Raw genomic sequence first — 18,780 nt, 5'->3', positions numbered from 1 at the left:
ATGGGTAAGCTGCTGTTGGTGCCGTCAGGTGCAGTTGTTGCTGAATCGATAGGAAATGACAGCCAGGTATGCCAGTGAAAAGGTCGAGTGTTTCCTCTCCAATGTGTGCTGGAGGTTGAAGTTGAACACAGCACAGCATTAACGAGCACCTGAGTCAAGGCATTGGACTCTGGGACTATCCATTTCCTGCACCATCAGCCAAAGAGCTGTGTCTGGGAACAGCCACCCAGTGCTGGGCAAGTACACCTCATACTTACCTGGCAGGGGAGATACCATGATCAAGAAGGTGGTTCACCCAGGGCGAGGCTCAGCCATTGCACTCTGGTTGTGCTGACCCCTGCAAATTCCCCAAACGTGGGAATCTTGACTGCATAATTTTTGCTAGTGGGGTACTGCGTCCGCGCTCTCCCCCGATGACGTAGTTGTAAGCAAAGGTCAGCCGCCCAAGGTTCCGCCTTGTGTGCCCATCTCCAGGCTTCTCACGTGCTCGCAGAGCGACGTCCCCAGTCTTTCCAAGTTGCTGGGAATGGGATGGTTGTGGGTGTTGTCTTTTAGCTCTAAGGAAATGTCATGCTCCCTTTCCCGGCTCTTTGTAGGTAGAACTGGATTGTTGGAGATGGATCCATGGCCATCATGCCAAGGGTTAATACTTTGGCGCTTGCTCCGTCCACTCCTGTACATTGACCTGATATTGAAGCGATGCCAGGAGCAGCTCACCATTTCAGAAGCCCGGAGGAGTTGGCAAACGGCCCGGCAGTTTGTACTGCTCGGTGTGACACAGAGCTGCTTTGCTCATGCACTCACATCTACCACTAAACCTTGGAGGTGTCCCCCGTGAGCGAGGAATGTGCCACAGCCTCAGCGGTTGATAGAAAACTGCAGCACACAACCAACGGTAAGAATGCGCTTCCAAACATGCAGTCAAATGTGGGCGGTTGATTGGCCGGCAAACCAAAAACGTTGAAGAAAGGCTGTCCCAAGGTGGCCGGCCGGGCCGACCGAGACTGTGGTGACTCTGGCGGATAGACTCGTTGGCTGCTCTCAAGGAGAGGGGCTATGTTGACTCTGGTTTTTCTTCAAAATGCTCAAGTCTTTCGCCTTTTACTAAAGACTTCCGTGGAGAGGAACGTCCAAGAGTTTAAGTTATTTTTGGTGGGCTTTGCTGTATGTCTGCGCCCTTTGAGTGTGTCAAATGTCAAGCAGCTGTCCGTCACGGCTCAGAGGTGCACTTGGATCACCTGGGGGTGGAGGTGAGCAGCAGCAGCCTTTGTTATGCGCACTTCAGAAACACGGCACCACAACAAGTAACTTGTGCGCCAAGATCTTGAGTTGGCCCCAGACACTGGTGGGCCATCGCTTCTCGGCCTTTTGGCTAAGATCAAGTGTAGTATCTGTTCTTATCAGTTTAATATCTGATATGTTCTCTATATGGGGATTAAATATTAAATGCATTTTTGAGCATTGGGCGGTGAAACCTTGGGCTTGCTCTCTTCACTCCTTGCATTGACCTGGTATTGCAGTGCCACCAGGAACGGTGCACCGTTCTCTTTTTTTCTGTGAAAACCAAAGCAAGGCTGAAACTGGAAGGACATTAACGTGTGCCCGTGCGTCAACGTAATTGCAAGCCCACGTTTCTTGTAAGGAAGCAGCAGTGTAAAAGCGTGCTGCAGTGTAAAAGCGTGCTGCAGTGTAAAAGCTTACAGCACCTGGTATTCCCAGGCGGTCTCCCATCCAAGTACTAACCAGGCCCGACCCTGCTTAGCTTCCGAGATCAGACGAGATCGGGCGCGCTCAGGGTGGTGTGGCCGTAAGCCGACGGGCAGGTGACACAGACTCCTTTTATAGACCAGGCAAGGCCCCCTGCTCGTGGAGGGGCTCAAAAGGCAGCCTTCCGAACACACTGCACTTGAGCCTTTATCGCCACTACCTGCTACACTCTATTCCAGTATTAGGAAGCTACACCGAGATGGGTAAGCTGCTGTTGGTGCCGTCAGGTGCAGTTGTTGCTGAATCGATAGGAAATGACAGCCAGGTATGCCAGTGAAAAGGTCGAGTGTTTCCTCTCCAATGTGTGCTGGAGGTTGAAGTTGAACACAGCACAGCATTAACGAGCACCTGAGTCAAGGCATTGGACTCTGGGACTATCCATTTCCTGCACCATCAGCCAAAGAGCTGTGTCTGGGAACAGCCACCCAGTGCTGGGCAAGTACACCTCATACTTACCTGGCAGGGGAGATACCATGATCAAGAAGGTGGTTCACCCAGGGCGAGGCTCAGCCATTGCACTCTGGTTGTGCTGACCCCTGCAAATTCCCCAAACGTGGGAATCTTGACTGCATAATTTTTGCTAGTGGGGTACTGCGTCCGCGCTCTCCCCCGATGACGTAGTTGTAAGCAAAGGTCAGCCGCCCAAGGTTCCGCCTTGTGTGCCCATCTCCAGGCTTCTCACGTGCTCGCAGAGCGACGTCCCCAGTCTTTCCAAGTTGCTGGGAATGGGATGGTTGTGGGTGTTGTCTTTTAGCTCTAAGGAAATGTCATGCTCCCTTTCCCGGCTCTTTGTAGGTAGAACTGGATTGTTGGAGATGGATCCATGGCCATCATGCCAAGGGTTAATACTTTGGCGCTTGCTCCGTCCACTCCTGTACATTGACCTGATATTGAAGCGATGCCAGGAGCAGCTCACCATTTCAGAAGCCCGGAGGAGTTGGCAAACGGCCCGGCAGTTTGTACTGCTCGGTGTGACACAGAGCTGCTTTGCTCATGCACTCACATCTACCACTAAACCTTGGAGGTGTCCCCCGTGAGCGAGGAATGTGCCACAGCCTCAGCGGTTGATAGAAAACTGCAGCACACAACCAACGGTAAGAATGCGCTTCCAAACATGCAGTCAAATGTGGGCGGTTGATTGGCCGGCAAACCAAAAACGTTGAAGAAAGGCTGTCCCAAGGTGGCCGGCCGGGCCGACCAAGACTGTGGTGACTCTGGCGGATAGACTCCTTGGCTGCTCTCAAGGAGAGGGGCTATGTTGACTCTGGTTTTTCTTCAAAATGCTCAAGTCTTTCGCCTTTTACTAAAGACTTCCGTGGAGAGGAACGTCCAAGAGTTTAAGTTATTTTTGGTGGGCTTTGCTGTATGTCTGCGCCCTTTGAGTGTGTCAAATGTCAAGCAGCTGTCCGTCACGGCTCAGAGGTGCACTTGGATCACCTGGGGGTGGAGGTGAGCAGTAGCAGCCTTTGTTATGCGCACTTCAGAAACACGGCACCACAACAAGTAACTTGTGCGCCAAGATCTTGAGTTGGCCCCAGACACTGGTGGGCCATCGCTTCTCGGCCTTTTGGCTAAGATCAAGTGTAGTATCTGTTCTTATCAGTTTAATATCTGATATGTTCTCTATATGGGGATTAAATATTAAATGCATTTTTGAGCATTGGGCGGTGAAACCTTGGGCTTGCTCTCTTCACTCCTTGCATTGACCTGGTATTGCAGTGCCACCAGGAACGGTGCACCGTTCTCTTTTTTTCTGTGAAAACCAAAGCAAGGCTGAAACTGGAAGGACATTAACGTGTGCCCGTGCGTCAACGTAATTGCAAGCCCACGTTTCTTGTAAGGAAGCAGCAGTGTAAAAGCGTGCTGCAGTGTAAAAGCGTGCTGCAGTGTAAAAGCTTACAGCACCTGGTATTCCCAGGCGGTCTCCCATCCAAGTACTAACCAGGCCCGACCCTGCTTAGCTTCCGAGATCAGACGAGATCGGGCGCGCTCAGGGTGGTGTGGCCGTAAGCCGACGGGCAGGTGACACAGACTCCTTTTATAGACCAGGCAAGGCCCCCTGCTCGTGGAGGGGCTCAAAAGGCAGCCTTCCGAACACACTGCACTTGAGCCTTTATCGCCACTACCTGCTACACTCTATTCCAGTATTAGGAAGCTACACCGAGATGGGTAAGCTGCTGTTGGTGCCGTCAGGTGCAGTTGTTGCTGAATCGATAGGAAATGACAGCCAGGTATGCCAGTGAAAAGGTCGAGTGTTTCCTCTCCAATGTGTGCTGGAGGTTGAAGTTGAACACAGCACAGCATTAACGAGCACCTGAGTCAAGGCATTGGACTCTGGGACTATCCATTTCCTGCACCATCAGCCAAAGAGCTGTGTCTGGGAACAGCCACCCAGTGCTGGGCAAGTACACCTCATACTTACCTGGCAGGGGAGATACCATGATCAAGAAGGTGGTTCACCCAGGGCGAGGCTCAGCCATTGCACTCTGGTTGTGCTGACCCCTGCAAATTCCCCAAACGTGGGAATCTTGACTGCATAATTTTTGCTAGTGGGGTACTGCGTCCGCGCTCTCCCCCGATGACGTAGTTGTAAGCAAAGGTCAGCCGCCCAAGGTTCCGCCTTGTGTGCCCATCTCCAGGCTTCTCACGTGCTCGCAGAGCGACGTCCCCAGTCTTTCCAAGTTGCTGGGAATGGGATGGTTGTGGGTGTTGTCTTTTAGCTCTAAGGAAATGTCATGCTCCCTTTCCCGGCTCTTTGTAGGTAGAACTGGATTGTTGGAGATGGATCCATGGCCATCATGCCAAGGGTTAATACTTTGGCGCTTGCTCCGTCCACTCCTGTACATTGACCTGATATTGAAGCGATGCCAGGAGCAGCTCACCATTTCAGAAGCCCGGAGGAGTTGGCAAACGGCCCAGCAGTTTGTACTGCTCGGTGTGACACAGAGCTGCTTTGCTCATGCACTCACATCTACCACTAAACCTTGGAGGTGTCCCCCGTGAGCGAGGAATGTGCCACAGCCTCAGCGGTTGATAGAAAACTGCAGCACACAACCAACGGTAAGAATGCGCTTCCAAACATGCAGTCAAATGTGGGCGGTTGATTGGCCGGCAAACCAAAAACGTTGAAGAAAGGCTGTCCCAAGGTGGCCGGCCGGGCCGACCGAGACTGTGGTGACTCTGGCGGATAGACTCCTTGGCTGCTCTCAAGGAGAGGGGCTATGTTGACTCTGGTTTTTCTTCAAAATGCTCAAGTCTTTCGCCTTTTACTAAAGACTTCCGTGGAGAGGTACGTCCAAGAGTTTAAGTTATTTTTGGTGGGCTTTGCTGTATGGCTGCGCCCTTTGAGTGTGTCAAATGTCAAGCAGCTGTCCGTCACGGCTCAGAGGTGCACTTGGATCACCTGGGGGTGGAGGTGAGCAGCAGCAGCCTTTGTTATGCGCACTTCAGAAACACGGCACCACAACAAGTAACTTGTGCGCCAAGATCTTGAGTTGGCCCCAGACACTGGTGGGCCATCGCTTCTCGGCCTTTTGGCTAAGATCAAGTGTAGTATCTGTTCTTATCAGTTTAATATCTGATATGTCCTCTATATGGGGATTAAATATTAAATGCATTTTTGAGCATTGGGCGGTGAAACCTTGGGCTTGCTCTCTTCACTCCTTGCATTGACCTGGTATTGCAGTGCCACCAGGAACGGTGCACCGTTCTCTTTTTTTCTGTGAAAACCAAAGCAAGGCTGAAACTGGAAGGACATTAACGTGTGCCCGTGCGTCAACGTAATTGCAAGCCCACGTTTCTTGTAAGGAAGCAGCAGTGTAAAAGCGTGCTGCAGTGTAAAAGCGTGCTGCAGTGTAAAAGCGTGCTGCAGTGTAAAAGCGTGCTGCAGTGTAAAAGCTTACAGCACCTGGTATTCCCAGGCGGTCTCCCATCCAAGTACTAACCAGGCCCGACCCTGCTTAGCTTCCGAGATCAGACGAGATCGGGCGCGCTCAGGGTGGTGTGGCCGTAAGCTGACGGGCAGGTGACACAGACTCCTTTTATAGACCAGGCAAGGCCCCCTGCTCGTGGAGGGGCTCAAAAGGCAGCCTTCCGAACACACTGCACTTGAGCCTTTATCGCCACTACCTGCTACACTCTATTCCAGTATTAGGAAGCTACACCGAGATGGGTAAGCTGCTGTTGGTGCCGTCAGGTGCAGTTGTTGCTGAATCGATAGGAAATGACAGCCAGGTATGCCAGTGAAAAGGTCGAGTGTTTCCTCTCCAATGTGTGCTGGAGGTTGAAGTTGAACACAGCACAGCATTAACGAGCACCTGAGTCAAGGCATTGGACTCTGGGACTATCCATTTCCTGCACCATCAGCCAAAGAGCTGTGTCTGGGAACAGCCACCCAGTGCTGGGCAAGTACACCTCATACTTACCTGGCAGGGGAGATACCATGATCAAGAAGGTGGTTCACCCAGGGCGAGGCTCAGCCATTGCACTCTGGTTGTGCTGACCCCTGCAAATTCCCCAAACGTGGGAATCTTGACTGCATAATTTTTGCTAGTGGGGTACTGCGTCCGCGCTCTCCCCCGATGACGTAGTTGTAAGCAAAGGTCAGCCGCCCAAGGTTCCGCCTTGTGTGCCCATCTCCAGGCTTCTCACGTGCTCGCAGAGCGACGTCCCCAGTCTTTCCAAGTTGCTGGGAATGGGATGGTTGTGGGTGTTGTCTTTTAGCTCTAAGGAAATGTCATGCTCCCTTTCCCGGCTCTTTGTAGGTAGAACTGGATTGTTGGAGATGGATCCATGGCCATCATGCCAAGGGTTAATACTTTGGCGCTTGCTCCGTCCACTCCTGTACATTGACCTGATATTGAAGCGATGCCAGGAGCAGCTCACCATTTCAGAAGCCCGGAGGAGTTGGCAAACGGCCCGGCAGTTTGTACTGCTCGGTGTGACACAGAGCTGCTTTGCTCATGCACTCACATCTACCACTAAACCTTGGAGGTGTCCCCCGTGAGCGAGGAATGTGCCACAGCCTCAGCGGTTGATAGAAAACTGCAGCACACAACCAACGGTAAGAATGCGCTTCCAAACATGCAGTCAAATGTGGGCGGTTGATTGGCCGGCAAACCAAAAACGTTGAAGAAAGGCTGTCCCAAGGTGGCCGGCCGGGCCGACCGAGACTGTGGTGACTCTGGCGGATAGACTCCTTGGCAGCTCTCAAGGAGAGGGGCTATGTTGACTCTGGTTTTTCTTCAAAATGCTCAAGTCTTTCGCCTTTTACTAAAGACTTCCGTGGAGAGGTACGTCCAAGAGTTTAAGTTATTTTTGGTGGGCTTTGCTGTATGGCTGCGCCCTTTGAGTGTGTCAAATGTCAAGCAGCTGTCCGTCACGGCTCAGAGGTGCACTTGGATCACCTGGGGGTGGAGGTGAGCAGCAGCAGCCTTTGTTATGCGCACTTCAGAAACACGGCACCACAACAAGTAACTTGTGCGCCAAGATCTTGAGTTGGCCCCAGACACTGGTGGGCCATCGCTTCTCGGCCTTTTGGCTAAGATCAAGTGTAGTATCTGTTCTTATCAGTTTAATATCTGATATGTCCTCTATATGGGGATTAAATATTAAATGCATTTTTGAGCATTGGGCGGTGAAACCTTGGGCTTGCTCTCTTCACTCCTTGCATTGACCTGGTATTGCAGTGCCACCAGGAACGGTGCACCGTTCTCTTTTTTTCTGTGAAAACCAAAGCAAGGCTGAAACTGGAAGGACATTAACGTGTGCCCGTGCGTCAACGTAATTGCAAGCCCACGTTTCTTGTAAGGAAGCAGCAGTGTAAAAGCGTGCTGCAGTGTAAAAGCTTACAGCACCTGGTATTCCCAGGCGGTCTCCCATCCAAGTACTAACCAGGCCCGACCCTGCTTAGCTTCCGAGATCAGACGAGATCGGGCGCGCTCAGGGTGGTGTGGCCGTAAGCCGACGGGCAGGTGACACAGACTCCTTTTATAGACCAGGCAAGGCCCCCTGCTCGTGGAGGGGCTCAAAAGGCAGCCTTCCGAACACACTGCACTTGAGCCTTTATCGCCACTACCTGCTACACTCTATTCCAGTATTAGGAAGCTACACCGAGATGGGTAAGCTGCTGTTGGTGCCGTCAGGTGCAGTTGTTGCTGAATCGATAGGAAATGACAGCCAGGTATGCCAGTGAAAAGGTCGAGTGTTTCCTCTCCAATGTGTGCTGGAGGTTGAAGTTGAACACAGCACAGCATTAACGAGCACCTGAGTCAAGGCATTGGACTCTGGGACTATCCATTTCCTGCACCATCAGCCAAAGAGCTGTGTCTGGGAACAGCCACCCAGTGCTGGGCAAGTACACCTCATACTTACCTGGCAGGGGAGATACCATGATCAAGAAGGTGGTTCACCCAGGGCGAGGCTCAGCCATTGCACTCTGGTTGTGCTGACCCCTGCAAATTCCCCAAACGTGGGAATCTTGACTGCATAATTTTTGCTAGTGGGGTACTGCGTCCGCGCTCTCCCCCGATGACGTAGTTGTAAGCAAAGGTCAGCCGCCCAAGGTTCCGCCTTGTGTGCCCATCTCCAGGCTTCTCACGTGCTCGCAGAGCGACGTCCCCAGTCTTTCCAAGTTGCTGGGAATGGGATGGTTGTGGGTGTTGTCTTTTAGCTCTAAGGAAATGTCATGCTCCCTTTCCCGGCTCTTTGTAGGTAGAACTGGATTGTTGGAGATGGATCCATGGCCATCATGCCAAGGGTTAATACTTTGGCGCTTGCTCCGTCCACTCCTGTACATTGACCTGATATTGAAGCGATGCCAGGAGCAGCTCACCATTTCAGAAGCCCGGAGGAGTTGGCAAACGGCCCGGCAGTTTGTACTGCTCGGTGTGACACAGAGCTGCTTTGCTCATGCACTCACATCTACCACTAAACCTTGGAGGTGTCCCCCGTGAGCGAGGAATGTGCCACAGCCTCAGCGGTTGATAGAAAACTGCAGCACACAACCAACGGTAAGAATGCGCTTCCAAACATGCAGTCAAATGTGGGCGGTTGATTGGCCGGCAAACCAAAAACGTTGAAGAAAGGCTGTCCCAAGGTGGCCGGCCGGGCCGACCGAGACTGTGGTGACTCTGGCGGATAGACTCCTTGGCTGCTCTCAAGGAGAGGGGCTATGTTGACTCTGGTTTTTCTTCAAAATGCTCAAGTCTTTCGCCTTTTACTAAAGACTTCCGTGGAGAGGTACGTCCAAGAGTTTAAGTTATTTTTGGTGGGCTTTGCTGTATGGCTGCGCCCTTTGAGTGTGTCAAATGTCAAGCAGCTGTCCGTCACGGCTCAGAGGTGCACTTGGATCACCTGGGGGTGGAGGTGAGCAGCAGCAGCCTTTGTTATGCGCACTTCAGAAACACGGCACCACAACAAGTAACTTGTGCGCCAAGATCTTGAGTTGGCCCCAGACACTGGTGGGCCATCGCTTCTCGGCCTTTTGGCTAAGATCAAGTGTAGTATCTGTTCTTATCAGTTTAATATCTGATATGTCCTCTATATGGGGATTAAATATTAAATGCATTTTTGAGCATTGGGCGGTGAAACCTTGGGCTTGCTCTCTTCACTCCTTGCATTGACCTGGTATTGCAGTGCCACCAGGAACGGTGCACCGTTCTCTTTTTTTCTGTGAAAACCAAAGCAAGGCTGAAACTGGAAGGACATTAACGTGTGCCCGTGCGTCAACGTAATTGCAAGCCCACGTTTCTTGTAAGGAAGCAGCAGTGTAAAAGCGTGCTGCAGTGTAAAAGCGTGCTGCAGTGTAAAAGCGTGCTGCAGTGTAAAAGCGTGCTGCAGTGTAAAAGCTTACAGCACCTGGTATTCCCAGGCGGTCTCCCATCCAAGTACTAACCAGGCCCGACCCTGCTTAGCTTCCGAGATCAGACGAGATCGGGCGCGCTCAGGGTGGTGTGGCCGTAAGCTGACGGGCAGGTGACACAGACTCCTTTTATAGACCAGGCAAGGCCCCCTGCTCGTGGAGGGGCTCAAAAGGCAGCCTTCCGAACACACTGCACTTGAGCCTTTATCGCCACTACCTGCTACACTCTATTCCAGTATTAGGAAGCTACACCGAGATGGGTAAGCTGCTGTTGGTGCCGTCAGGTGCAGTTGTTGCTGAATCGATAGGAAATGACAGCCAGGTATGCCAGTGAAAAGGTCGAGTGTTTCCTCTCCAATGTGTGCTGGAGGTTGAAGTTGAACACAGCACAGCATTAACGAGCACCTGAGTCAAGGCATTGGACTCTGGGACTATCCATTTCCTGCACCATCAGCCAAAGAGCTGTGTCTGGGAACAGCCACCCAGTGCTGGGCAAGTACACCTCATACTTACCTGGCAGGGGAGATACCATGATCAAGAAGGTGGTTCACCCAGGGCGAGGCTCAGCCATTGCACTCTGGTTGTGCTGACCCCTGCAAATTCCCCAAACGTGGGAATCTTGACTGCATAATTTTTGCTAGTGGGGTACTGCGTCCGCGCTCTCCCCCGATGACGTAGTTGTAAGCAAAGGTCAGCCGCCCAAGGTTCCGCCTTGTGTGCCCATCTCCAGGCTTCTCACGTGCTCGCAGAGCGACGTCCCCAGTCTTTCCAAGTTGCTGGGAATGGGATGGTTGTGGGTGTTGTCTTTTAGCTCTAAGGAAATGTCATGCTCCCTTTCCCGGCTCTTTGTAGGTAGAACTGGATTGTTGGAGATGGATCCATGGCCATCATGCCAAGGGTTAATACTTTGGCGCTTGCTCCGTCCACTCCTGTACATTGACCTGATATTGAAGCGATGCCAGGAGCAGCTCACCATTTCAGAAGCCCGGAGGAGTTGGCAAACGGCCCGGCAGTTTGTACTGCTCGGTGTGACACAGAGCTGCTTTGCTCATGCACTCACATCTACCACTAAACCTTGGAGGTGTCCCCCGTGAGCGAGGAATGTGCCACAGCCTCAGCGGTTGATAGAAAACTGCAGCACACAACCAACGGTAAGAATGCGCTTCCAAACATGCAGTCAAATGTGGGCGGTTGATTGGCCGGCAAACCAAAAACGTTGAAGAAAGGCTGTCCCAAGGTGGCCGGCCGGGCCGACCGAGACTGTGGTGACTCTGGCGGATAGACTCCTTGGCAGCTCTCAAGGAGAGGGGCTATGTTGACTCTGGTTTTTCTTCAAAATGCTCAAGTCTTTCGCCTTTTACTAAAGACTTCCGTGGAGAGGTACGTCCAAGAGTTTAAGTTATTTTTGGTGGGCTTTGCTGTATGGCTGCGCCCTTTGAGTGTGTCAAATGTCAAGCAGCTGTCCGTCACGGCTCAGAGGTGCACTTGGATCACCTGGGGGTGGAGGTGAGCAGCAGCAGCCTTTGTTATGCGCACTTCAGAAACACGGCACCACAACAAGTAACTTGTGCGCCAAGATCTTGAGTTGGCCCCAGACACTGGTGGGCCATCGCTTCTCGGCCTTTTGGCTAAGATCAAGTGTAGTATCTGTTCTTATCAGTTTAATATCTGATATGTCCTCTATATGGGGATTAAATATTAAATGCATTTTTGAGCATTGGGCGGTGAAACCTTGGGCTTGCTCTCTTCACTCCTTGCATTGACCTGGTATTGCAGTGCCACCAGGAACGGTGCACCGTTCTCTTTTTTTCTGTGAAAACCAAAGCAAGGCTGAAACTGGAAGGACATTAACGTGTGCCCGTGCGTCAACGTAATTGCAAGCCCACGTTTCTTGTAAGGAAGCAGCAGTGTAAAAGCGTGCTGCAGTGTAAAAGCTTACAGCACCTGGTATTCCCAGGCGGTCTCCCATCCAAGTACTAACCAGGCCCGACCCTGCTTAGCTTCCGAGATCAGACGAGATCGGGCGCGCTCAGGGTGGTGTGGCCGTAAGCCGACGGGCAGGTGACACAGACTCCTTTTATAGACCAGGCAAGGCCCCCTGCTCGTGGAGGGGCTCAAAAGGCAGCCTTCCGAACACACTGCACTTGAGCCTTTATCGCCACTACCTGCTACACTCTATTCCAGTATTAGGAAGCTACACCGAGATGGGTAAGCTGCTGTTGGTGCCGTCAGGTGCAGTTGTTGCTGAATCGATAGGAAATGACAGCCAGGTATGCCAGTGAAAAGGTCGAGTGTTTCCTCTCCAATGTGTGCTGGAGGTTGAAGTTGAACACAGCACAGCATTAACGAGCACCTGAGTCAAGGCATTGGACTCTGGGACTATCCATTTCCTGCACCATCAGCCAAAGAGCTGTGTCTGGGAACAGCCACCCAGTGCTGGGCAAGTACACCTCATACTTACCTGGCAGGGGAGATACCATGATCAAGAAGGTGGTTCACCCAGGGCGAGGCTCAGCCATTGCACTCTGGTTGTGCTGACCCCTGCAAATTCCCCAAACGTGGGAATCTTGACTGCATAATTTTTGCTAGTGGGGTACTGCGTCCGCGCTCTCCCCCGATGACGTAGTTGTAAGCAAAGGTCAGCCGCCCAAGGTTCCGCCTTGTGTGCCCATCTCCAGGCTTCTCACGTGCTCGCAGAGCGACGTCCCCAGTCTTTCCAAGTTGCTGGGAATGGGATGGTTGTGGGTGTTGTCTTTTAGCTCTAAGGAAATGTCATGCTCCCTTTCCCGGCTCTTTGTAGGTAGAACTGGATTGTTGGAGATGGATCCATGGCCATCATGCCAAGGGTTAATACTTTGGCGCTTGCTCCGTCCACTCCTGTACATTGACCTGATATTGAAGCGATGCCAGGAGCAGCTCACCATTTCAGAAGCCCGGAGGAGTTGGCAAACGGCCCGGCAGTTTGTACTGCTCGGTGTGACACAGAGCTGCTTTGCTCATGCACTCACATCTACCACTAAACCTTGGAGGTGTCCCCCGTGAGCGAGGAATGTGCCACAGCCTCAGCGGTTGATAGAAAACTGCAGCACACAACCAACGGTAAGAATGCGCTTCCAAACATGCAGTCAAATGTGGGCGGTTGATTGGCCGGCAAACCAAAAACGTTGAAGAAAGGCTGTCCCAAGGTGGCCGGCCGGGCCGACCGAGACTGTGGTGACTCTGGCGGATAGACTCCTTGGCTGCTCTCAAGGAGAGGGGCTATGTTGACTCTGGTTTTTCTTCAAAATGCTCAAGTCTTTCGCCTTTTACTAAAGACTTCCGTGGAGAGGTACGTCCAAGAGTTTAAGTTATTTTTGGTGGGCTTTGCTGTATGGCTGCGCCCTTTGAGTGTGTCAAATGTCAAGCAGCTGTCCGTCACGGCTCAGAGGTGCACTTGGATCACCTGGGGGTGGAGGTGAGCAGCAGCAGCCTTTGTTATGCGCACTTCAGAAACACGGCACCACAACAAGTAACTTGTGCGCCAAGATCTTGAGTTGGCCCCAGACACTGGTGGGCCATCGCTTCTCGGCCTTTTGGATAAGATCAAGTGTAGTATCTGTTCTTATCAGTTTAATATCTGATATGTCCTCTATATGGGGATTAAATATTAAATGCATTTTTGAGCATTGGGCGGTGAAACCTTGGGCTTGCTCTCTTCACTCCTTGCATTGACCTGGTATTGCAGTGCCACCAGGAACGGTGCACCGTTCTCTTTTTTTCTGTGAAAACCAAAGCAAGGCTGAAACTGGAAGGACATTAACGTGTGCCCGTGCGTCAACGTAATTGCAAGCCCACGTTTCTTGTAAGGAAGCAGCAGTGTAAAAGCGTGCTGCAGTGTAAAAGCTTACAGCACCTGGTATTCCCAGGCGGTCTCCCATCCAAGTACTAACCAGGCCCGACCCTGCTTAGCTTCCGAGATCAGACGAGATCGGGCGCGCTCAGGGTGGTGTGGCCGTAAGCCGACGGGCAGGTGACACAGACTCCTTTTATAGACCAGGCAAGGCCCCCTGCTCGTGGAGGGGCTCAAAAGGCAGCCTTCCGAACACACTGCACTTGAGCCTTTATCGCCACTACCTGCTACACTCTATTCCAGTATTAGGAAGCTACACCGAGATGGGTAAGCTGCTGTTGGTGCCGTCAGGTGCAGTTGTTGCTGAATCGATAGGAAATGACAGCCAGGTATGCCAGTGAAAAGGTCGAGTGTTTCCTCTCCAATGTGTGCTGGAGGTTGAAGTTGAACACAGCACAGCATTAACGAGCACCTGAGTCAAGGCATTGGACTCTGGGACTATCCATTTCCTGCACCATCAGCCAAAGAGCTGTGTCTGGGAACAGCCACCCAGTGCTGGGCAAGTACACCTCATACTTACCTGGCAGGGGAGATACCATGATCAAGAAGGTGGTTCACCCAGGGCGAGGCTCAGCCATTGCACTCTGGTTGTGCTGACCCCTGCAAATTCCCCAAACGTGGGAATCTTGACTGCATAATTTTTGCTAGTGGGGTACTGCGTCCGCGCTCTCCCCCGATGACGTAGTTGTAAGCAAAGGTCAGCCGCCCAAGGTTCCGCCTTGTGTGCCCATCTCCAGGCTTCTCACGTGCTCGCAGAGCGACGTCCCCAGTCTTTCCAAGTTGCTGGGAATGGGATGGTTGTGGGTGTTGTCTTTTAGCTCTAAGGAAATGTCATGCTCCCTTTCCCGGCTCTTTGTAGGTAGAACTGGATTGTTGGAGATGGATCCATGGCCATCATGCCAAGGGTTAATACTTTGGCGCTTGCTCCGTCCACTCCTGTACATTGACCTGATATTGAAGCGATGCCAGGAGCAGCTCACCATTTCAGAAGCCCGGAGGAGTTGGCAAACGGCCCGGCAGTTTGTACTGCTCGGTGTGACACAGAGCTGCTTTGCTCATGCACTCACATCTACCACTAAACCTTGGAGGTGTCCCCCGTGAGCGAGGAATGTGCCACAGCCTCAGCGGTTGATAGAAAACTGCAGCACACAACCAACGGTAAGAATGCGCTTCCAAACATGCAGTCAAATGTGGGCGGTTGATTGGCCGGCAAACCAAAAACGTTGAAGAAAGGCTGTCCCAAGGTGGCCGGCCGGGCCGACCGAGACTGTGGTGACTCTGGCGGATAGACTCCTTGGCTGCTCTCAAGGAGAGGGGCTATGTTGACTCTGGTTTTTCTTCAAAATGCTCAAGTCTTTCGCCTTTTACTAAAGACTTCCGTGGAGAGGTACGTCCAAGAGTTTAAGTTATTTTTGGTGGGCTTTGCTGTATGGCTGCGCCCTTTGAGTGTGTCAAATGTCAAGCAGCTGTCCGTCACGGCTCAGAGGTGCACTTGGATCACCTGGGGGTGGAGGTGAGCAGCAGCAGCCTTTGTTATGCGCACTTCAGAAACACGGCACCACAACAAGTAACTTGTGCGCCAAGATCTTGAGTTGGCCCCAGACACTGGTGGGCCATCGCTTCTCGGCCTTTTGGCTAAGATCAAGTGTAGTATCTGTTCTTATCAGTTTAATATCTGATATGTCCTCTATATGGGGATTAAATATTAAATGCATTTTTGAGCATTGGGCGGTGAAACCTTGGGCTTGCTCTCTTCACTCCTTGCATTGACCTGGTATTGCAGTGCCACCAGGAACGGTGCACCGTTCTCTTTTTTTCTGTGAAAACCAAAGCAAGGCTGAAACTGGAAGGACATTAACGTGTGCCCGTGCGTCAACGTAATTGCAAGCCCACGTTTCTTGTAAGGAAGCAGCAGTGTAAAAGCGTGCTGCAGTGTAAAAGCTTACAGCACCTGGTATTCCCAGGCGGTCTCCCATCCAAGTACTAACCAGGCCCGACCCTGCTTAGCTTCCGAGATCAGACGAGATCGGGCGCGCTCAGGGTGGTGTGGCCGTAAGCCGACGGGCAGGTGACACAGACTCCTTTTATAGACCAGGCAAGGCCCCCTGCTCGTGGAGGGGCTCAAAAGGCAGCCTTCCGAACACACTGCACTTGAGCCTTTATCGCCACTACCTGCTACACTCTATTCCAGTATTAGGAAGCTACACCGAGATGGGTAAGCTGCTGTTGGTGCCGTCAGGTGCAGTTGTTGCTGAATCGATAGGAAATGACAGCCAGGTATGCCAGTGAAAAGGTCGAGTGTTTCCTCTCCAATGTGTGCTGGAGGTTGAAGTTGAACACAGCACAGCATTAACGAGCACCTGAGTCAAGGCATTGGACTCTGGGACTATCCATTTCCTGCACCATCAGCCAAAGAGCTGTGTCTGGGAACAGCCACCCAGTGCTGGGCAAGTACACCTCATACTTACCTGGCAGGGGAGATACCATGATCAAGAAGGTGGTTCACCCAGGGCGAGGCTCAGCCATTGCACTCTGGTTGTGCTGACCCCTGCAAATTCCCCAAACGTGGGAATCTTGACTGCATAATTTTTGCTAGTGGGGTACTGCGTCCGCGCTCTCCCCCGATGACGTAGTTGTAAGCAAAGGTCAGCCGCCCAAGGTTCCGCCTTGTGTGCCCATCTCCAGGCTTCTCACGTGCTCGCAGAGCGACGTCCCCAGTCTTTCCAAGTTGCTGGGAATGGGATGGTTGTGGGTGTTGTCTTTTAGCTCTAAGGAAATGTCATGCTCCCTTTCCCGGCTCTTTGTAGGTAGAACTGGATTGTTGGAGATGGATCCATGGCCATCATGCCAAGGGTTAATACTTTGGCGCTTGCTCCGTCCACTCCTGTACATTGACCTGATATTGAAGCGATGCCAGGAGCAGCTCACCATTTCAGAAGCCCGGAGGAGTTGGCAAACGGCCCGGCAGTTTGTACTGCTCGGTGTGACACAGAGCTGCTTTGCTCATGCACTCACATCTACCACTAAACCTTGGAGGTGTCCCCCGTGAGCGAGGAATGTGCCACAGCCTCAGCGGTTGATAGAAAACTGCAGCACACAACCAACGGTAAGAATGCGCTTCCAAACATGCAGTCAAATGTGGGCGGTTGATTGGCCGGCAAACCAAAAACGTTGAAGAAAGGCTGTCCCAAGGTGGCCGGCCGGGCCGACCGAGACTGTGGTGACTCTGGCGGATAGACTCCTTGGCTGCTCTCAAGGAGAGGGGCTATGTTGACTCTGGTTTTTCTTCAAAATGCTCAAGTCTTTCGCCTTTTACTAAAGACTTCCGTGGAGAGGTACGTCCAAGAGTTTAAGTTATTTTTGGTGGGCTTTGCTGTATGGCTGCGCCCTTTGAGTGTGTCAAATGTCAAGCAGCTGTCCGTCACGGCTCAGAGGTGCACTTGGATCACCTGGGGGTGGAGGTGAGCAGCAGCAGCCTTTGTTATGCGCACTTCAGAAACACGGCACCACAACAAGTAACTTGTGCGCCAAGATCTTGAGTTGGCCCCAGACACTGGTGGGCCATCGCTTCTCGGCCTTTTGGCTAAGATCAAGTGTAGTATCTGTTCTTATCAGTTTAATATCTGATATGTCCTCTATATGGGGATTAAATATTAAATGCATTTTTGAGCATTGGGCGGTGAAACCTTGGGCTTGCTCTCTTCACTCCTTGCATTGACCTGGTATTGCAGTGCCACCAGGAACGGTGCACCGTTCTCTTTTTTTCTGTGAAAACCAAAGCAAGGCTGAAACTGGAAGGACATTAACGTGTGCCCGTGCGTCAACGTAATTGCAAGCCCACGTTTCTTGTAAGGAAGCAGCAGTGTAAAAGCGTGCTGCAGTGTAAAAGCTTACAGCACCTGGTATTCCCAGGCGGTCTCCCATCCAAGTACTAACCAGGCCCGACCCTGCTTAGCTTCCGAGATCAGACGAGATCGGGCGCGCTCAGGGTGGTGTGGCCGTAAGCCGACGGGCAGGTGACACAGACTCCTTTTATAGACCAGGCAAGGCCCCCTGCTCGTGGAGGGGCTCAAAAGGCAGCCTTCCGAACACACTGCACTTGAGCCTTTATCGCCACTACCTGCTACACTCTATTCCAGTATTAGGAAGCTACACCGAGATGGGTAAGCTGCTGTTGGTGCCGTCAGGTGCAGTTGTTGCTGAATCGATAGGAAATGACAGCCAGGTATGCCAGTGAAAAGGTCGAGTGTTTCCTCTCCAATGTGTGCTGGAGGTTGAAGTTGAACACAGCACAGCATTAACGAGCACCTGAGTCAAGGCATTGGACTCTGGGACTATCCATTTCCTGCACCATCAGCCAAAGAGCTGTGTCTGGGAACAGCCACCCAGTGCTGGGCAAGTACACCTCATACTTACCTGGCAGGGGAGATACCATGATCAAGAAGGTGGTTCACCCAGGGCGAGGCTCAGCCATTGCACTCTGGTTGTGCTGACCCCTGCAAATTCCCCAAACGTGGGAATCTTGACTGCATAATTTTTGCTAGTGGGGTACTGCGTCCGCGCTCTCCCCCGATGACGTAGTTGTAAGCAAAGGTCAGCCGCCCAAGGTTCCGCCTTGTGTGCCCATCTCCAGGCTTCTCACGTGCTCGCAGAGCGACGTCCCCAGTCTTTCCAAGTTGCTGGGAATGGGATGGTTGTGGGTGTTGTCTTTTAGCTCTAAGGAAATGTCATGCTCCCTTTCCCGGCTCTTTGTAGGTAGAACTGGATTGTTGGAGATGGATCCATGGCCATCATGCCAAGGGTTAATACTTTGGCGCTTGCTCCGTCCACTCCTGTACATTGACCTGATATTGAAGCGATGCCAGGAGCAGCTCACCATTTCAGAAGCCCGGAGGAGTTGGCAAACGGCCCGGCAGTTTGTACTGCTCGGTGTGACACAGAGCTGCTTTGCTCATGCACTCACATCTACCACTAAACCTTGGAGGTGTCCCCCGTGAGCGAGGAATGTGCCACAGCCTCAGCGGTTGATAGAAAACTGCAGCACACAACCAACGGTAAGAATGCGCTTCCAAACATGCAGTCAAATGTGGGCGGTTGATTGGCCGGCAAACCAAAAACGTTGAAGAAAGGCTGTCCCAAGGTGGCCGGCCGGGCCGACCGAGACTGTGGTGACTCTGGCGGATAGACTCCTTGGCTGCTCTCAAGGAGAGGGGCTATGTTGACTCTGGTTTTTCTTCAAAATGCTCAAGTCTTTCGCCTTTTA

General features: G+C 52.1%; 38 non-coding genes across 38 annotated transcripts in view; 29 read left to right on the top strand and 9 right to left on the bottom strand.

Annotated features, from left to right (window-relative positions):
- Window positions 1-249: 249 nt before the first annotated feature.
- Window positions 250-413, top strand: LOC131453364 (U1 spliceosomal RNA). Its single transcript, XR_009238089.1, has one exon. It is a non-coding gene; the product is annotated as a U1 spliceosomal RNA (small nuclear RNA).
- Window positions 414-1,060: 647 nt separating this feature from the next.
- On the top strand, window positions 1,061-1,172 carry LOC131453531 (U5 spliceosomal RNA). The gene has a single exon (XR_009238250.1). It is a non-coding gene; the product is annotated as a U5 spliceosomal RNA (small nuclear RNA).
- A 180-nt stretch (window positions 1,173-1,352) lies between these two features.
- On the top strand, window positions 1,353-1,545 carry LOC131453480 (U2 spliceosomal RNA). The gene has a single exon (XR_009238201.1). It is a non-coding gene; the product is annotated as a U2 spliceosomal RNA (small nuclear RNA).
- Window positions 1,546-1,694: 149 nt separating this feature from the next.
- On the bottom strand, window positions 1,695-1,813 carry LOC131453419 (5S ribosomal RNA). Its single transcript, XR_009238142.1, has one exon. It is a non-coding gene; the product is annotated as a 5S ribosomal RNA (ribosomal RNA).
- A 402-nt stretch (window positions 1,814-2,215) lies between these two features.
- On the top strand, window positions 2,216-2,379 carry LOC131453363 (U1 spliceosomal RNA). Its single transcript, XR_009238088.1, has one exon. It is a non-coding gene; the product is annotated as a U1 spliceosomal RNA (small nuclear RNA).
- Window positions 2,380-3,026: 647 nt separating this feature from the next.
- On the top strand, window positions 3,027-3,138 carry LOC131453530 (U5 spliceosomal RNA). The gene has a single exon (XR_009238249.1). It is a non-coding gene; the product is annotated as a U5 spliceosomal RNA (small nuclear RNA).
- Window positions 3,139-3,318: 180 nt separating this feature from the next.
- LOC131453479 (U2 spliceosomal RNA) lies at window positions 3,319-3,511 on the top strand. The gene has a single exon (XR_009238200.1). It is a non-coding gene; the product is annotated as a U2 spliceosomal RNA (small nuclear RNA).
- Window positions 3,512-3,660: 149 nt separating this feature from the next.
- Window positions 3,661-3,779, bottom strand: LOC131453408 (5S ribosomal RNA). Its single transcript, XR_009238132.1, has one exon. It is a non-coding gene; the product is annotated as a 5S ribosomal RNA (ribosomal RNA).
- A 402-nt stretch (window positions 3,780-4,181) lies between these two features.
- On the top strand, window positions 4,182-4,345 carry LOC131453361 (U1 spliceosomal RNA). The gene has a single exon (XR_009238086.1). It is a non-coding gene; the product is annotated as a U1 spliceosomal RNA (small nuclear RNA).
- A 647-nt stretch (window positions 4,346-4,992) lies between these two features.
- LOC131453584 (U5 spliceosomal RNA) lies at window positions 4,993-5,105 on the top strand. The gene has a single exon (XR_009238301.1). It is a non-coding gene; the product is annotated as a U5 spliceosomal RNA (small nuclear RNA).
- A 179-nt stretch (window positions 5,106-5,284) lies between these two features.
- On the top strand, window positions 5,285-5,477 carry LOC131453462 (U2 spliceosomal RNA). The gene has a single exon (XR_009238183.1). It is a non-coding gene; the product is annotated as a U2 spliceosomal RNA (small nuclear RNA).
- Window positions 5,478-5,662: 185 nt separating this feature from the next.
- On the bottom strand, window positions 5,663-5,781 carry LOC131453397 (5S ribosomal RNA). Its single transcript, XR_009238121.1, has one exon. It is a non-coding gene; the product is annotated as a 5S ribosomal RNA (ribosomal RNA).
- A 402-nt stretch (window positions 5,782-6,183) lies between these two features.
- On the top strand, window positions 6,184-6,347 carry LOC131453360 (U1 spliceosomal RNA). Its single transcript, XR_009238085.1, has one exon. It is a non-coding gene; the product is annotated as a U1 spliceosomal RNA (small nuclear RNA).
- A 647-nt stretch (window positions 6,348-6,994) lies between these two features.
- Window positions 6,995-7,107, top strand: LOC131453583 (U5 spliceosomal RNA). The gene has a single exon (XR_009238300.1). It is a non-coding gene; the product is annotated as a U5 spliceosomal RNA (small nuclear RNA).
- A 179-nt stretch (window positions 7,108-7,286) lies between these two features.
- Window positions 7,287-7,479, top strand: LOC131453461 (U2 spliceosomal RNA). The gene has a single exon (XR_009238182.1). It is a non-coding gene; the product is annotated as a U2 spliceosomal RNA (small nuclear RNA).
- A 131-nt stretch (window positions 7,480-7,610) lies between these two features.
- On the bottom strand, window positions 7,611-7,729 carry LOC131453386 (5S ribosomal RNA). The gene has a single exon (XR_009238110.1). It is a non-coding gene; the product is annotated as a 5S ribosomal RNA (ribosomal RNA).
- Window positions 7,730-8,131: 402 nt separating this feature from the next.
- LOC131453359 (U1 spliceosomal RNA) lies at window positions 8,132-8,295 on the top strand. Its single transcript, XR_009238084.1, has one exon. It is a non-coding gene; the product is annotated as a U1 spliceosomal RNA (small nuclear RNA).
- Window positions 8,296-8,942: 647 nt separating this feature from the next.
- Window positions 8,943-9,055, top strand: LOC131453582 (U5 spliceosomal RNA). The gene has a single exon (XR_009238299.1). It is a non-coding gene; the product is annotated as a U5 spliceosomal RNA (small nuclear RNA).
- Window positions 9,056-9,234: 179 nt separating this feature from the next.
- On the top strand, window positions 9,235-9,427 carry LOC131453460 (U2 spliceosomal RNA). Its single transcript, XR_009238181.1, has one exon. It is a non-coding gene; the product is annotated as a U2 spliceosomal RNA (small nuclear RNA).
- A 185-nt stretch (window positions 9,428-9,612) lies between these two features.
- LOC131453374 (5S ribosomal RNA) lies at window positions 9,613-9,731 on the bottom strand. Its single transcript, XR_009238098.1, has one exon. It is a non-coding gene; the product is annotated as a 5S ribosomal RNA (ribosomal RNA).
- Window positions 9,732-10,133: 402 nt separating this feature from the next.
- LOC131453358 (U1 spliceosomal RNA) lies at window positions 10,134-10,297 on the top strand. The gene has a single exon (XR_009238083.1). It is a non-coding gene; the product is annotated as a U1 spliceosomal RNA (small nuclear RNA).
- Window positions 10,298-10,944: 647 nt separating this feature from the next.
- LOC131453581 (U5 spliceosomal RNA) lies at window positions 10,945-11,057 on the top strand. The gene has a single exon (XR_009238298.1). It is a non-coding gene; the product is annotated as a U5 spliceosomal RNA (small nuclear RNA).
- Window positions 11,058-11,236: 179 nt separating this feature from the next.
- LOC131453459 (U2 spliceosomal RNA) lies at window positions 11,237-11,429 on the top strand. Its single transcript, XR_009238180.1, has one exon. It is a non-coding gene; the product is annotated as a U2 spliceosomal RNA (small nuclear RNA).
- A 131-nt stretch (window positions 11,430-11,560) lies between these two features.
- LOC131453362 (5S ribosomal RNA) lies at window positions 11,561-11,679 on the bottom strand. Its single transcript, XR_009238087.1, has one exon. It is a non-coding gene; the product is annotated as a 5S ribosomal RNA (ribosomal RNA).
- A 402-nt stretch (window positions 11,680-12,081) lies between these two features.
- LOC131453357 (U1 spliceosomal RNA) lies at window positions 12,082-12,245 on the top strand. Its single transcript, XR_009238082.1, has one exon. It is a non-coding gene; the product is annotated as a U1 spliceosomal RNA (small nuclear RNA).
- Window positions 12,246-12,892: 647 nt separating this feature from the next.
- On the top strand, window positions 12,893-13,005 carry LOC131453580 (U5 spliceosomal RNA). Its single transcript, XR_009238297.1, has one exon. It is a non-coding gene; the product is annotated as a U5 spliceosomal RNA (small nuclear RNA).
- Window positions 13,006-13,184: 179 nt separating this feature from the next.
- Window positions 13,185-13,377, top strand: LOC131453523 (U2 spliceosomal RNA). The gene has a single exon (XR_009238243.1). It is a non-coding gene; the product is annotated as a U2 spliceosomal RNA (small nuclear RNA).
- A 131-nt stretch (window positions 13,378-13,508) lies between these two features.
- Window positions 13,509-13,627, bottom strand: LOC131453351 (5S ribosomal RNA). Its single transcript, XR_009238076.1, has one exon. It is a non-coding gene; the product is annotated as a 5S ribosomal RNA (ribosomal RNA).
- Window positions 13,628-14,029: 402 nt separating this feature from the next.
- On the top strand, window positions 14,030-14,193 carry LOC131453356 (U1 spliceosomal RNA). The gene has a single exon (XR_009238081.1). It is a non-coding gene; the product is annotated as a U1 spliceosomal RNA (small nuclear RNA).
- A 647-nt stretch (window positions 14,194-14,840) lies between these two features.
- On the top strand, window positions 14,841-14,953 carry LOC131453578 (U5 spliceosomal RNA). The gene has a single exon (XR_009238295.1). It is a non-coding gene; the product is annotated as a U5 spliceosomal RNA (small nuclear RNA).
- A 179-nt stretch (window positions 14,954-15,132) lies between these two features.
- LOC131453458 (U2 spliceosomal RNA) lies at window positions 15,133-15,325 on the top strand. The gene has a single exon (XR_009238179.1). It is a non-coding gene; the product is annotated as a U2 spliceosomal RNA (small nuclear RNA).
- A 131-nt stretch (window positions 15,326-15,456) lies between these two features.
- Window positions 15,457-15,575, bottom strand: LOC131453340 (5S ribosomal RNA). Its single transcript, XR_009238065.1, has one exon. It is a non-coding gene; the product is annotated as a 5S ribosomal RNA (ribosomal RNA).
- Window positions 15,576-15,977: 402 nt separating this feature from the next.
- LOC131453355 (U1 spliceosomal RNA) lies at window positions 15,978-16,141 on the top strand. The gene has a single exon (XR_009238080.1). It is a non-coding gene; the product is annotated as a U1 spliceosomal RNA (small nuclear RNA).
- Window positions 16,142-16,788: 647 nt separating this feature from the next.
- Window positions 16,789-16,901, top strand: LOC131453577 (U5 spliceosomal RNA). The gene has a single exon (XR_009238294.1). It is a non-coding gene; the product is annotated as a U5 spliceosomal RNA (small nuclear RNA).
- Window positions 16,902-17,080: 179 nt separating this feature from the next.
- Window positions 17,081-17,273, top strand: LOC131453457 (U2 spliceosomal RNA). The gene has a single exon (XR_009238178.1). It is a non-coding gene; the product is annotated as a U2 spliceosomal RNA (small nuclear RNA).
- Window positions 17,274-17,404: 131 nt separating this feature from the next.
- On the bottom strand, window positions 17,405-17,523 carry LOC131453329 (5S ribosomal RNA). The gene has a single exon (XR_009238054.1). It is a non-coding gene; the product is annotated as a 5S ribosomal RNA (ribosomal RNA).
- Window positions 17,524-17,925: 402 nt separating this feature from the next.
- Window positions 17,926-18,089, top strand: LOC131453354 (U1 spliceosomal RNA). The gene has a single exon (XR_009238079.1). It is a non-coding gene; the product is annotated as a U1 spliceosomal RNA (small nuclear RNA).
- Window positions 18,090-18,736: 647 nt separating this feature from the next.
- LOC131453576 (U5 spliceosomal RNA) overlaps window positions 18,737-18,780 on the top strand; it is a 113-nt gene continuing 69 nt past the window's right edge. The window contains exon 1 of the small nuclear RNA XR_009238293.1: window positions 18,737-18,780. This exon is cut by the window's right edge and continues 69 nt beyond it. This is a non-coding gene — a small nuclear RNA (U5 spliceosomal RNA).

Source organism: Solea solea, unplaced genomic scaffold (assembly GCF_958295425.1).
Source record: "Solea solea unplaced genomic scaffold, fSolSol10.1 scaffold_35, whole genome shotgun sequence".
Taxonomy (NCBI): domain Eukaryota; kingdom Metazoa; phylum Chordata; class Actinopteri; order Pleuronectiformes; family Soleidae; genus Solea; species Solea solea.
The sequence above is the reverse complement of the archived record's forward strand: the minus strand, read 5'-3'. Positions and strand labels throughout refer to the sequence as shown.